At 44.0% G+C, this 13,456-nt stretch overlaps 1 long non-coding RNA gene across 1 annotated transcript; it reads right to left on the bottom strand.

The window, feature by feature from the left end:
* Positions 1 to 554: 554 nt before the first annotated feature.
* Positions 555 to 1,170, bottom strand: LOC138527387 (uncharacterized). The gene is made up of 2 exons (XR_011283916.1): positions 1,049 to 1,170; positions 555 to 665 (listed from the first exon to the last, which is right to left on the bottom strand). It is a non-coding gene; the product is annotated as an uncharacterized lncRNA (long non-coding RNA).
* Between the last annotated feature and the right edge of the window lie 12,286 nt (positions 1,171 to 13,456).

A 13,456-nucleotide genomic window follows, 5' to 3' on the forward strand; every position in this document is an offset into this window, starting at 1 on the left:
TACAATTGCAATTTCCATTGTCTACGAGTAGTGCAGTCCCAAAATACGACTCTGCGTGTGCGAACGATCTTTCGCATAGTGATATAATATATAAAAGTGGTTTCTTTTCAGAAATGTCATCCTTATCTTCTCTTACGTTTTAGCAACACTCCTTCAAGAGAAGTCTTTCATCACAATCTCTGTCTGTCAAGGTCAAAACACAATACAACTTTATAGTCCGCTTCGTGAGCCTCTCCGGGGCCCGAGAAAAAAATGGAAGCAGCTGACCTTCACTGTGAACGAGCATAAATTCTTACTTTGCAACATTCTGTGTAAAGCCATCTGTGAGAAGTTGGTTTTTGCACGCGATGTTTGTATATTTTTGAAAAACTGTGGCTTTGAAAAACCTTGCTCCACCAGGGCGACTCCTTACAATCCCGATAGTTATACGTGCAAGATTAAAAGTTTCAAAATCCGGTCAATGAAGTCGCAGGTCAACTGTATAAGGACGGTAAAAAGCCTAACCGTCCCATACGTTGAAGAAATTAATTAATGAAAATACAGGACTCTGCGCCAACAACTCAAGTTGAGTTAAATCTTAGATTATGCTTTATTGATCATCCATGACCATTGAGCCCATAATTGATAACATGTTTCGGCTCCACTGAGCCTTTTTCAAATCCGGGCTACCCATAATTGTAATATAGGACATACAATATATCATAGTCAAAAAAACAATTTGTATGAACGACATCATAAAGTAAAACATAATACCAGTTTTCAAATATCGTGACCACAAAATATGCATAATAACATGAAAGAAATTAGACAGAAAAACAAGGATGGGCAAAAGGGAAGGGTTCATGGGTGTAGAAAAATAGGCAAACATATCATAATACATTGTTATGTTTGAGTAAACAGAAAAAGAGCACAAAAAACAGAAACAAAAACACAAACAAAAAGAAAAAAGAACCCATTAGTAATCATTATTCTTCAATTCATTGAATAATATAACCAAATTCTGCAATGGTCCCTTGAGACAAACTGACAACTTGGTGGATGTCCTTACCCGAAATTTGATGTAACCAGTTCTTATGACTATTTGTCCATGTAGTAGTAACGGGGTACAATCCCCAATATCAATCTAAACAAAAAATGTAAGTAGCGAAGGTAAATAAAACTGATTGTCCAATTTAGAATATACATTAATTTTGTATATCAAGGTTGCCTATGGCAACTAGGCATTTTCACTTATGAGAATAAATCCCGCCCTTCACCAAACGGGCAAAACAACTCTACTTAATGGTCACAGGCCATTTCTGCCTTATTCAAAACAATTCATTATAAGTTCCGTAGTGAAGACAATTGTAATTAACCATCATTACGTGACATGATGACGCATTTCAAATATAGAACACGTATTTCAAGTACGGAAAGCACAACATATAGCTTATTTGGTTGCTACTCGTCAAGTACCATTAAAGCTAAATCTCATTGAAAAGTAAACCATGAGATAAGCGGTCCTCTCTTACCAGTTCCTGGAACACAAACAGTCACACGCGTCGGCAGGTAAGCCGAACGCTTACCAGGTATGCCTTCTTATACTAGGCGTCATCACTGTGCGCGGTTACCACGGCGACGCAAGGAAAAGCATCGTCATTGAAAACTGCATTCTATCCCCCAGCATTCTACAAATTACATATGCTATATAATTCAAAATATTTGAATAAAGCCTGAAAAACTAACAAAGCATGTATACGCTTCTCCTAACCCAATTTATATTTGTTGAATACTTAAATGGTTACTATCACAATAATGTATAATCACGGGCACTAATGCACCTAACTACAAAAGGTTGGTGAGCATTACACACAACATTCAAAAAACATACTGAGCTACCAATTATGATGGGGTATCCCTTTAACAACACCCTGAAATACATGTAACCTCCTAATAAACAATGAGCCGTGTTCTAAATCAAGTATAACAATGAAAATCATTCGAGCTTGAGAAGCCAGATTGCAATGTACTACATCTCACAAGAATGAAACCATTTCATTATCTGTATTAAGTCCTGTATTTGTCGAATTGAAGTAACAAATTGCTCTTGCTTCCGCTTGTCGTAACGCCTTCACTCTGTCACCACCTCTTTTGTTCAAGGATACTTGTTTAAGACCAATGAATCTAATTTCCGATTTGAGATGTGGCTGATGTGTTTTTTGCCAATGTTCAGCTAACGGAAGTGATGGGTCTTGACTGCCAATTTTGGCTAAATGTTCACGGATACGGATTCTCAACTGTCTCTTGGTGCTACCAATATATAGTTTGTGGCAGACACAGATGATGCCATATACTACAAAAGTTGTTTTGCAATTGATTCCTTGTTTAATGATCCAACATTTTCCATTTTTATCTTCAAATTCTGTTGTTATTTGGTATGCATATTTACATTGTGGACAAACTCCACATTTCCTGAAACCAGAATCTTTCTTGTGTAACCATGTACCTTGAGTAGTGCTCTCAATGTCCGGTAATAACGATGGACTAAGGATAGATTTAAGTGTATTTGCTCTTCTGAAGGTAATGCGTGGATGATCACTCACAAACTCACCAATATGACTGTCCAATTTAAGTAGGTACCAATGTTTGTTCAAAATTTTTCGTAATCTCTGGTGGTCTGAACAATATTGAGTGATAAAGCTAATCGGCATGTTAGCTTCCAAATTATTCCCTTGTCTCTGTCTCAAAGTATCCTGCTGCTGCATCAATTTGGTTCTCTTATATGCTTTACTTATGTCTTTTTGGGCATATCCCCTCCTTCTAAAACGTCGTTGTAACAGATTACATTCCTCTTCAAATTTTAAATTACTATTACAATTTCGTCTCGCTCTGATATATTCACCCAATGGTATATTGGTGATAGTTGGTCGAAAATGACAACTTTTAGCATGTAATATTGAGTTAACTTCCGTTGGTTTTCTGAATGTAGTTGTTTGTATATTGTTTGCGTGATATTGAAAAAAGTTTGTTTAAGGGACGTTATGGTTCTAAGTACAGCCGAAAGACCCCTGAAAATCGCAAGTTATGGTAAGCTATCAAAAATAACTCGCGCCACGACCGTGCACTGCTAAGACTAACACCCAGGACATCACTGATGACATCACATGGCTGGCTCTCCCTTTTTATCACATGTGCATGTACTTTTCATGGAATTTGTGTACTAGGGATTTTTATGTGTCTTCCCCTATGTATATGTTTCATATGATGTGACTTGACCCTAAGTCTACAAATATAGTACCTTTTCAATTTTTACTTCCTGACTGTTACTGAAGAAAACTATGTGGCTTCGATATGTCAGTAAAGGATAAAAAGGGAGAGCCAGCCATGTGATGTCATCAGTGATGTCATCAATGACATTTGTGATGTCATCTTTGATGTCCTGGGTGTTAGTGTTAGCAGTGCACGGTGGCGCGAGTTATAGTTGCTTATGTTACCATAACTGCTGAATTTCAGGGGTTTTTCGGTTTTACTTTGAACCATAACGTCCCTTTAACAAAGATTTTCACTGAATATATATATATATATATATATATATATATATATATATATATATATATATATATATATATATTCGGTCAATTGTGAAAAGGTCAATTGTGACCCTTTAAATTCGGTCAATTGTTCATTCGAACAATTGTAAACTAACAATTTGGGTAATACCCCCTGACCTTCCCCCCACCATGGACATAGACATACAAAAGGCGGCATGCACCCGAACCGGGAAATAAAATAGGGTGACCTCTTTCCTGAAGGCAGGTTCGTTACACTGAATGAATTTAGGAGCAAGCTAGGGAACAACCTAGTGAGAACATTACAATACTAGTGCATGAGAACAGCGGCTAAACAAAAGTGGACGTCATACCCCGCGGAGCCAGACTCCAATGAATACCTGAAAATTATAGTGCAACCCGATAACAAGAGGAAACTACTAGCGAGACTATACTCCAAGATCCAGAAGGGTACTCCCCTACTTAGCACATTGAGGGGAAAATGGGAGGGGCACACTGAGACAACAATAGATGAATGTAAATGGGAGAGAATGTGCAACTTGACCAGAGATGTCTCGCTCAATGCACGGCTACGACTGATACAATATAAGATCCTGCACCGAATCCACTACACCCCCCATGCACGTAACCATGTTCAATACGCAACAGACGCAACTCTGCTTGAAATGTAACTGTAACAATGCAGACACAATACATATGTTCTGGACATGCCCCCCGATAGCAAGATACTGGCACAGCATTGCACAAACACTACACAAGTTGGTCGGAGTGCCCCGACACTTCTGCCGCTGAAATACCTCCTGGGAGACATAGGCAAGGCAGACATTAAGATCCACAGACTCTTTAACCTTGGTTGCATAATAGCAAAGAAATGTATAATGCTAAAATGGAAGGCGCCAACCCTGAAGCAATGGTTTACTGAAAGGGCATATGTAAATGACAGCGAAGAACGCTATGTGTTAACAGTAACAGTGTCGAGACCGAAATATATTTGGTACCCGTACCACACCTATATGGAGAAACTAACTGGTACTAACAGCCAACAAGTGCAGGACGCAATAACAGAGTAATCAACCTGAACATGGGATAAGTTGTAAGGACTGCAGCAAATGAATGTTCTGATACTGTATGCATTATAACAGAGTAATCATAAACAATAACTATGTACACCTCTTGTATGCAACTGCCATATGTTAAATACAGTTGTAAACAAAAAAATGTGTTCATATGTAAAAAAAAAAAACAGAGAACAAGGGCCAGATTTTACAATAGCTCCTAATGATGTCACAAGGATGGAACAATGTAATAATAACCCAGACACCAAGTCTGATGGGAGTCCCCAAAGAGGAACACAGTCCTGCCTGAAGAACCAGAACAGAACGAAGAACCATGGAGAACCTACAGAACAAGGTAAGATGGAAAGCAAAGGTCTAAACACAGGGTTTCAGAAACTCAGAACTTGTGTCACTATGCCGAGCAGAGGAGATGTGGAGTGTTAGAGGCAGGTATGCCATTGTCCCATATAAGAAGAACTGCACAACATAGGCATTGCATGTGGTGCAACAACTCTTAGGAATTCTCGGAATGGGAGCAGAGCTTGACGAGGCACACACCAATTTCCTGTAAAGATAAGAAGACTGCACCATGGCATTGAATCTGAGCAAGCAGATCCCACTTCGGCCACCATCTATGTCCCTGGCTCTGCAACCAGCAGTGAATATGAAAGTGCTGACGGGGGTGACAGGAACTAACCAATGGGTACTTGGCAAGCTAGGGTGGAGCAACTGGAAGGCAAGACTGAAGCGGGATCGGTATGATGGATATTACAATTAGAAGCCAATAAACTAAACTATTCATGACATAAGAAACCAGTTTGTAGAAGTAGCTGAAATGAACTGAGAATTCTATTGGGGTGAATATATAAGTACAAAAATACATATATGCTTAATCTAAACGATCAGAAGATAAATGGAGTCTATTGAAGTGTGTACAGTTAGTTCCACCAATGTCTTTTTTAATTATTGTAGTAATTACACTGTTCTGCTGCGCGTGCCATGAGCACATCAAAATGACGATAAGAATACCCTTATAAACGGAAAGAGCATGTTGCATGGCCGGCTTATTAGACTTGTTAATAAAACAATTAATCCTCCATGCAAATGAGGAATCGTTTTAATTATTGCTTATGAAACATGTCTTAATTAGCAGTGTCCCTCTGAAGTCATTTACTCCAGCGCGCCCGTAGTTTGCTGATTCCGTAGCCTGCCTGGGGTGCATTAATTCCACAATCTTGCTTGGGATATGTACATGCTGGAGACGATTAAGTCGCCACCCTGGAAGCAACTATTGCAAAATAATGTCTGTGCTGAGAGATAGGGGTGGAAGGCATACGTGAATTAGACACTAATGAGATCAGGCTTAATCATACAAACTACTTAAGACTGTGCAGCCCAGTCACTGATGCTGGGTTTATGAATGCGGCAAAGCGCTAACCACCACAGACTACTTCTGGTTTGGTGAAATTGATATGTGTAAAATGGGTTATTGGAAGGATGTACAGAAATCATTGTCATCTTCTGTGCAGGTCACACTTTCCATCCTAAAATGGCCGACCTGTCCCTTTATGCTTCTGAGGTCAATACATTGAGAAAAAGTGGCGCCCCCTATTAACAATTCACGGAAATGCCCAAAACTGTGGTAGCAAGGGATGAACGAGATATCATTTCACACATTCCTTTTTTTTTCTCAGTTGAATCGAGTCAAGAACGCAGCCAAGGAAAAAGTCGCACATTACATATTGTGAAATAGCGACATACATGTGGCGATGTACCCAAATACTGATCTATAAAACTGTATTCACAAACATGTGGCAAAAAAGGAGTATGCGCTGCGTACCTGTAACTCCTGTTCTCCAGCATTGGGATTGTTCATAGATTCACAGGCTGTTTGAATATTCCCCATCATCAGGCTGGGAATCCCCGGTAACATTAGAGCAGTTTTCATTTGAATTAAAAAAATTGCAGTCACTTTACTGTTCTCTTATAGTATTACCCAATAGCCAATAGGCCTTGCCTCCATTAGCCCCGCCCCTTTCTTCAGATTAGCATAACACACACGTGAGAGTGCCAATATGAGCCCAGGAGAGCCAAACGTGGGGTAGGCGGGAGGGCCACATGTGCATCTGTGATACCAATGCTGGAGAACAGGAGTTACAGGTGAGTAACTCATTCTTTCTCCAGCATGGGGTCTTCCATGGATTCATATGCTGTTTGAATACATTATGATGCAGTATATATGCACACAGTGCAACATAGGTGGAGGATAAGGCTCACCTTCAGGTAAACATATGACAAAGCACTGCTAGTCTGTGGAGTCCCTGTCGACGCAATAGAACCTTTCGAAGGTGTGATAATACCTCCATGTGGCTGCCCTGCAGATGTCAACAAACAGAACATTGAAGAGGAAGGCAGTATTGGATGAAACCGCTCCTTTGGAATGCGCTTTAGGCCGACCTAGGAGCGGCGTGTTAGCCAAGTGAGGATAGAAGGAGGTGAAAGCAGAGACCCATCGGGAAATGGAAGACTTTCGTAGCCCCTTGCCAACAGCCATGAGGCCAAATGCCACAAACGGCTGAGAAGACTTCCAGAATGTCTTGGTAGGAGCAACATAGTACATTAAAGCTCGCATGACACCCAATGAATGTAGAGATTGGACGGAGCACCAAAGAAGACAGGTAGAACCAAAAGCTCTTTGGGGTGGAAGGATTAAGGCACCTTGGGCATGAACGATGGGTTCATAAGTAGAGGGACCTTGGACTTTTGAAATACAAGATATGGCTGTTTAGAGGATGAAGCCTGGATCTCCCCCGTCGTCTGCCCGAGATGATCGAAACTAAGAAAGCAGTCTTCCACTAGAAACTTGATGCTAGCCTTGTGCAAAGGCCCATGGGAAGTCCAATTAGTTTGGAAAGTACAATGTTCAGCTCCCACGCTGGAGCCAGAGCTCGTACTGGTGGGAAGGCACCGGCGAGGGCCTTCAGGAACTCCTTAACAAGCCAATGGGATCACAACAAAGGGTAGTGAAGGTGCACGTAAATCATAAAATCGCCACCCGGTGGACCTAGATGAAGGCATGCGCCAGGCTACTGAGGGCAAATGGAAGTAGGCACAGGAAAATCCAATGAGGCTGGATGCGGAAGGGTCTATCCCCTGAGCAGCATACAATATCGGTACATGTTTCCACTTGCTTTTGTAACAATTAACGGTAGCTGGAGCTCAAGCCTTTGCTAATATGTCCCTGCAGCCTTGGGCTATAGAGGCGTACCAGAATTCTAAGGAAGCAGAAGCCAGGCCGTCAGATTCAGGGAGGTCAGTGCGTGGTGTAGGACAGCTCCTCCGTCCTTGCAGAGGAAGTCGAAGGCTGGAGGCCAAGGTGAGGGTGAGGAGTTCTAAAAAATAGAAATATCTCGGGCCAGTCTGGGGCCACCAAGATATGTTTTCATCGCTGTGTTTTGAAAGCATGGAGGACCCTTCGTGTCAACAGAAAAGGGGGAAAAGCGTAAAGAAACGTGTTTGCCCACAGGAACGTGAAGACATCTCCCAGGCTCCCAGCATGGGGAAATCTGCTGGAGAATACGCAGCATTTAGAATCTTCTCTGGTGGCAAAGATGTCTGTGTCCAGGACTCCCCATCATGGCATGGCACCCTGGTGAGGGAGTCAGACACTGAGTTGTGGATGCCCAGCAGGTGGGAGGGGGACAAGAACATTCAGGGCGCAAGAGCCCACTTCCACACGGATTGTGCTTCTGCAGAGAGGAAGAGTGATCTGGTGCCACCCTATTTTTTTTTTATATAATAAATGGGGGATGTTGTCCATAGACACCCAAACCACTCTCCCTTCGAGATGGAGATGAAATTATTTCAGCACCCAGAAAACTGTTAACTCCAGGATGTTGGTACGCAAGGATTTTTCATCTTGGGACCACAGGCCCCTAGCGTGCAGACCGTCAGAATGGACCTCCTGCCCTCCACGGAGGAATTTATTGTGACCATGATCTGATGGACCGGTGGTGTGCAAAGTATTCCTCGAGTGAGTTTGGTGCTCACCGACCACCAACGAAGGGCATCCTGGAAATGACATTTGAGCAACACCTTGTTGCCCCAATGGCCAGTGATTTGTTGCATCGGGTATCCAGGATCTCCTGAACAGGCCGCATACCCATGCTGTATGAGAGGTATGCAGCAGCACATCATTCCCAGGAGAGACTTAGAGTGCAGACAGACATGACCTGTGTTCGCGAGAGCACCCTGATAGCAGACAGGGTAAGGATGTAACAGACTGTGTCCAGTTGCACTCCAGGAAAAGCATTTGCCTGGCGCAAGTTAAGAGGACTTTCTTTAGTTGATGGAGAATCCCGGGGAGGGCAAACAGAATATCGGTGTATTTGTGTGTACGTAGGCCAGAGGGAGAGACAGGGTCCTGACCAACCAATCGCTGAGGTATGGGTATAAGTGGCTACCTGAACGTCAGAGATGAGCTGGTGCCTAGGCCAGGCATTTTGTGAATACCCTTGAGGCAGACTTGAAGCCAAATGGTAGTGCATTGTAATGATAGTGACATCCTGCCACAGTGAACCTGTGGTGATGATGTAGCGGGACATGGAAGTACGCACCCACTAAGTCCAGGATAGACAAGTTAACCCTCTGTTTCGAATGACCGAGGATTTGTTGAAGTGTAAGAATCCAGAAGGTTCAGGATTGGATGAACTTGTTCATGAGACAGACGTCTAGGATTAGTCTCCAGTCACCTGACTTTTTCTTCACCAGAAAATATCTTGAGTAAATGTCCAGTCCCCACTGTTTGCGCAGGATGCATTCTATTTCTCCTTTTCAAGGGAGAGTACGAGCCTCACGCCATAGTGTTGACAAATGTTTCACCATCTTTGTGGAGGATGGAATGTTGGGCCTTGTGAGTATGACCGTCTCATAGCACGGAGAGCACCCCTTTGGCTGTGGTAATGTGGTGCCACTAATGGTGGCCAAGCCTGTTTACTGGGCTGGCCGCTCACCTGAGATTTACCTCTGCATCTGTCTCCTGAAGCAAACGTGCTGGTTCGATAAGACTTGGAACAATGGACAGGATGGTAATCCCGGGACGCTCTGGGAACTGGGATTTATTGGACTGTAAGGATTGCTGACGTTGCTATGACGTAGCCAATGATCGATCAGTGTCTGTCTTGACGGCCTGAAGTGTATCATCCACCCTCTTCCAAAACGAGGTCTTCACCAACAAAAGGCATGTATATAACCTTTGCCTGGACATCAGGGTGAAAATTCAAGTCTTTGAGCAAAACCTTGAGCCACACAAATATGCCATTTCCCACCTGGCGAAAAATGGTGTCAGCAATGTCAACCGCAACAGAGATGGCATGATTGGATACAGCTTCTCCCTCATGAAGCAGTGTAAAAGCGTCCTCCTTGTCATTGGGCAAGACGTCCAGAAGAGGCCCCATCTTAGACCACAGTTCCTGATCGTATCGGGAAAGGATAGCGACAGATCGAGCTGCCTTAATGGTGGTGGCTACCGTAGACACAATGAGTTTGCTTAAAGTAAACAGACTCAGGACTGAGATGAGCACGCAGACACTTGGGCACTGTCTCAGCAACCCAATATTCCTTGGCAAATATGTCCTTCTTGGGAGAGAAGTAGAAGGGGTTTTCATGGTCAGAAAACCATCCTCTCAGATGTTGTCCAGAAAAGGAATGGACACAACAGTTTCTGAACCTGCTCTCTGCGCTGATAGAGGAAACCCTCTTTCCTCTGTTAATTGGGGAGCAGGTTAAACTTTTTTTTTGCTTTGGACATGATGGTGTGTGATGCCCCATTCTCATCAGGAGGGGAATCTCTGATTGGAAGGTCGTCAGGTTCACCAATTGACAGAACCAAAAATTTAAATTCATCCATGGTAAAAGAGTGGATGGATGCCCAGTCGCGTAGAATGTCCTCCTCTGACCCAGAATTTGAAGGGACATCTTGAATAGGAGGCAGCGGCGAGGGGATGCAGTGCTGGCGTCAAAGCAGGACAGGAGGCAGATCCTGCGGAGGATGATTGGAAGGAACTCTTTACAGCAGCTCCCATACCAGTGTTTGCAAAGTCGACAAAATATTCACTGAGAAGTAGGGGGCTTCTGGGTGGCTGGGACAGGCACTGGTTGTGTGGGTACAGGAGGTGCACAAGGTGGCTGCATCAGAGACAGTATAGTTGAGGGTGCACAAGGTGGTTGCGCAGGAGGCAACGAAGAAAAGTTATTGCCTTTCTCCTCTGAAAAAACGTCTTCCGGCTCTCAAAATCGGTGCCGATGACGTGCTCCAAAATGTTCTTTGAAGACACATGGGAGGGACCTGGAAATGTAGGGGTAACATAAGTCACAAGCATGAACAGCGGTTGCTTCTGTCTCTTTGGAGAGCCTGGTGGAGAACGTGGATGAGTGGAAGCCGTGGTTGTTGGCAAAGACATAGCTGTAGACAAGGGTGTCATCGATGGGATTTCCATTGTCAATGAGGTTTTCATCGCCATCAAAGGGGGTTTTGTCATCATCGAGGTTGCTGTCACCTTCGAGGGGTTTTGGTCACTGAAGCAGTTGTCCGAGTTGTGGATGGAGCAGGTTTGCTAAGCTTCTCACCGTTGACCAAGAAGGTGTGACAGGTCATTGACTGTGTGGTCTTATCCGACGAGTACCTTGCGGATGAAGGGCATGCTGGTATGATCGTGTCATTGACTCTGAAGGCGTCATCAAAGAAGTTAACAAAGCCGTGGCCCAAGTAGGCTTTTATGTGAGGATTTCTGCTGTATGGCTGCCATTTCCGGTGCAGATTGAACATGGGTGACTTGTCCCTTCATCATTCTCCCACAAGACACCTCCTCATGAGACCTCAACCTTTTAGAAAAGGGAGTACGCTTTTGGGATCTGTGACGGCAGAGTGAAGCATAACTTCCAAGGGAAGCAGAGCCTCAGGCCACAGTCCCCACACCCAACCAAACCACTAAACCTTTTGTTATGGTCCATCAAGGTTTTGTTTGAAAACAAGTGGCAGATGGAACATGAACTAACGTTATGGTCTGGATACAGGCAGAACAGGCATTCCCCATGCTGGTCTTCATGGAACCACACCCTGAGGGGAAGTAACAAGTTACTTACCTGTAACTCCTGTTCTATAGCATTGGTATCTTACATGGATGCACATGCTCATGACTATCCCCCGTTGTCAGGCTGGGAATCCTAGGTAATAATAAAGACGTTTTTCTTTAAATTTAAAAAACTGCTTGGTACTTGTATAGCCTATTGCTGTTACTTTGGGTCATACAGCCCCAGCCAATGACAGTGATCTTCCTTAGCTCCACGCCTTGTGGCCATCTTCAATTTTTTCAGCACGTTTAAGTGTTGGCAGTCCTTGAAATATGACTTTTGAAATCTATTTGTGAGAAACTTTTCAAGCTTTTTTCTTCATCATTGGTTCGCGGCTGTGACGGCCAGTAACGGCGATCCGTTGCTGGTGAAGATCTGAACATTCCACAATCTTCTGAATATAGATGCTCTTTAGAGAGGCCCTCTTCTCGATTTTCAGGACCTCTCCATGCAGGGATGGCGGACGCCAGTAAGAAAAGCCTTTTTAGGCCGTGCTCTAATTGATGACTCAAGAATATTTTTGGGGTGCTCTCCGTGCTATGAGAAATGCATCTATTGCCTGGTCCATTTGCCTTGCCTTCTCCACAAAGATTCAGAAGGATCACCATAAAAGGTACGTGGCTTTGCTGAAAGAGGGTGCCAGGGCCTCTGACCGGGCCTCGGTCCTGAGTAATTCCTCTGCAGGGTTGGCAGACCCGTAGATCGGTCTCCCTCTATGAAGAGGTCGAGATCCCATGAGAATACTTCCCAGAGGAAGAAACCTAAAAGGGGACATAAGTCTCAGGTTCTGATTGTCTCCCTGTTGACTGCATTAGCCAGATCTCTGGTCCTGTCTATGAACGCATAGTCTTTGATCTCGGCTTCGGCGACTAATAAATACTCGTCCCACTCTTCAAAGATGAGGGTTCAGTCGATGATCACAATTGCCCCGTCCACGAGCCATCAGCGAAAATCGTCATTGACACCAATTACTTTGTCCACAACCTCGTTAATGACAGTCCCGTCGATGACCCATTGATGGTCCATCGGTGAAAAGCTACCACCTCATTGACGACTGCTTCGTCCATGATCGCTTCATCCACGATCGTTTCATCAACTACTTTGACGACGTCTATGACAGTACCCAGAATTGCTCTGCCTCCAAGGCTAGCATCTTCACCATTGTCGTCTACAGCATTGTCGTCGACTCCACAAGCACCAGTGCTCACTTCATTTCTTGGAAGCACAAGTGTGCACAAGGAGATACCCCCAACCACTTTCTTCCCTACTACAGCCAGCTAGGACCAAACCACTCTTAACCCTGGTGCCAGTGAAACCTCCTGCCTAGCTGATACAAGAGAGTATGTTCTCAGGAGATGAGAAGCCTCTGGAGGCTTCATTCTCTGAGCTTGAGGAAATTGAGGAAGAACAGGACCCAGTTCTGTCAGCGCCCCAGCCACCAGTGGCATCTCCACCACCAGTACCTGCTCTGCCAGTGGCTGTTCCGCCAGTCACTGCACCTACAGTTCCTGTGGGAACCCCAGAAGCACCCAGAGACCTATCTGTGGATATTTTGATGGTTCCTTCCTTCTGGATGGGTTTTGGGAGTTTGTTACTATTGGGGAGATATCCATCTTCCCCTGTCCATCACTAGGCCGTCCAATATAGTATCACATAGATGAAGGGGGCAGGTCTCCCTTCCCAAGGTCTTTTAGACAACTCTTATAGTTCCACAAAGATGGG

This window comes from Ambystoma mexicanum, chromosome 14 (genome assembly GCF_040938575.1).
Source record: "Ambystoma mexicanum isolate Mex_15411 chromosome 14, UKY_AmexF1_1, whole genome shotgun sequence".
NCBI classification, from domain to species: Eukaryota; Metazoa; Chordata; class Amphibia; order Caudata; family Ambystomatidae; genus Ambystoma; species Ambystoma mexicanum.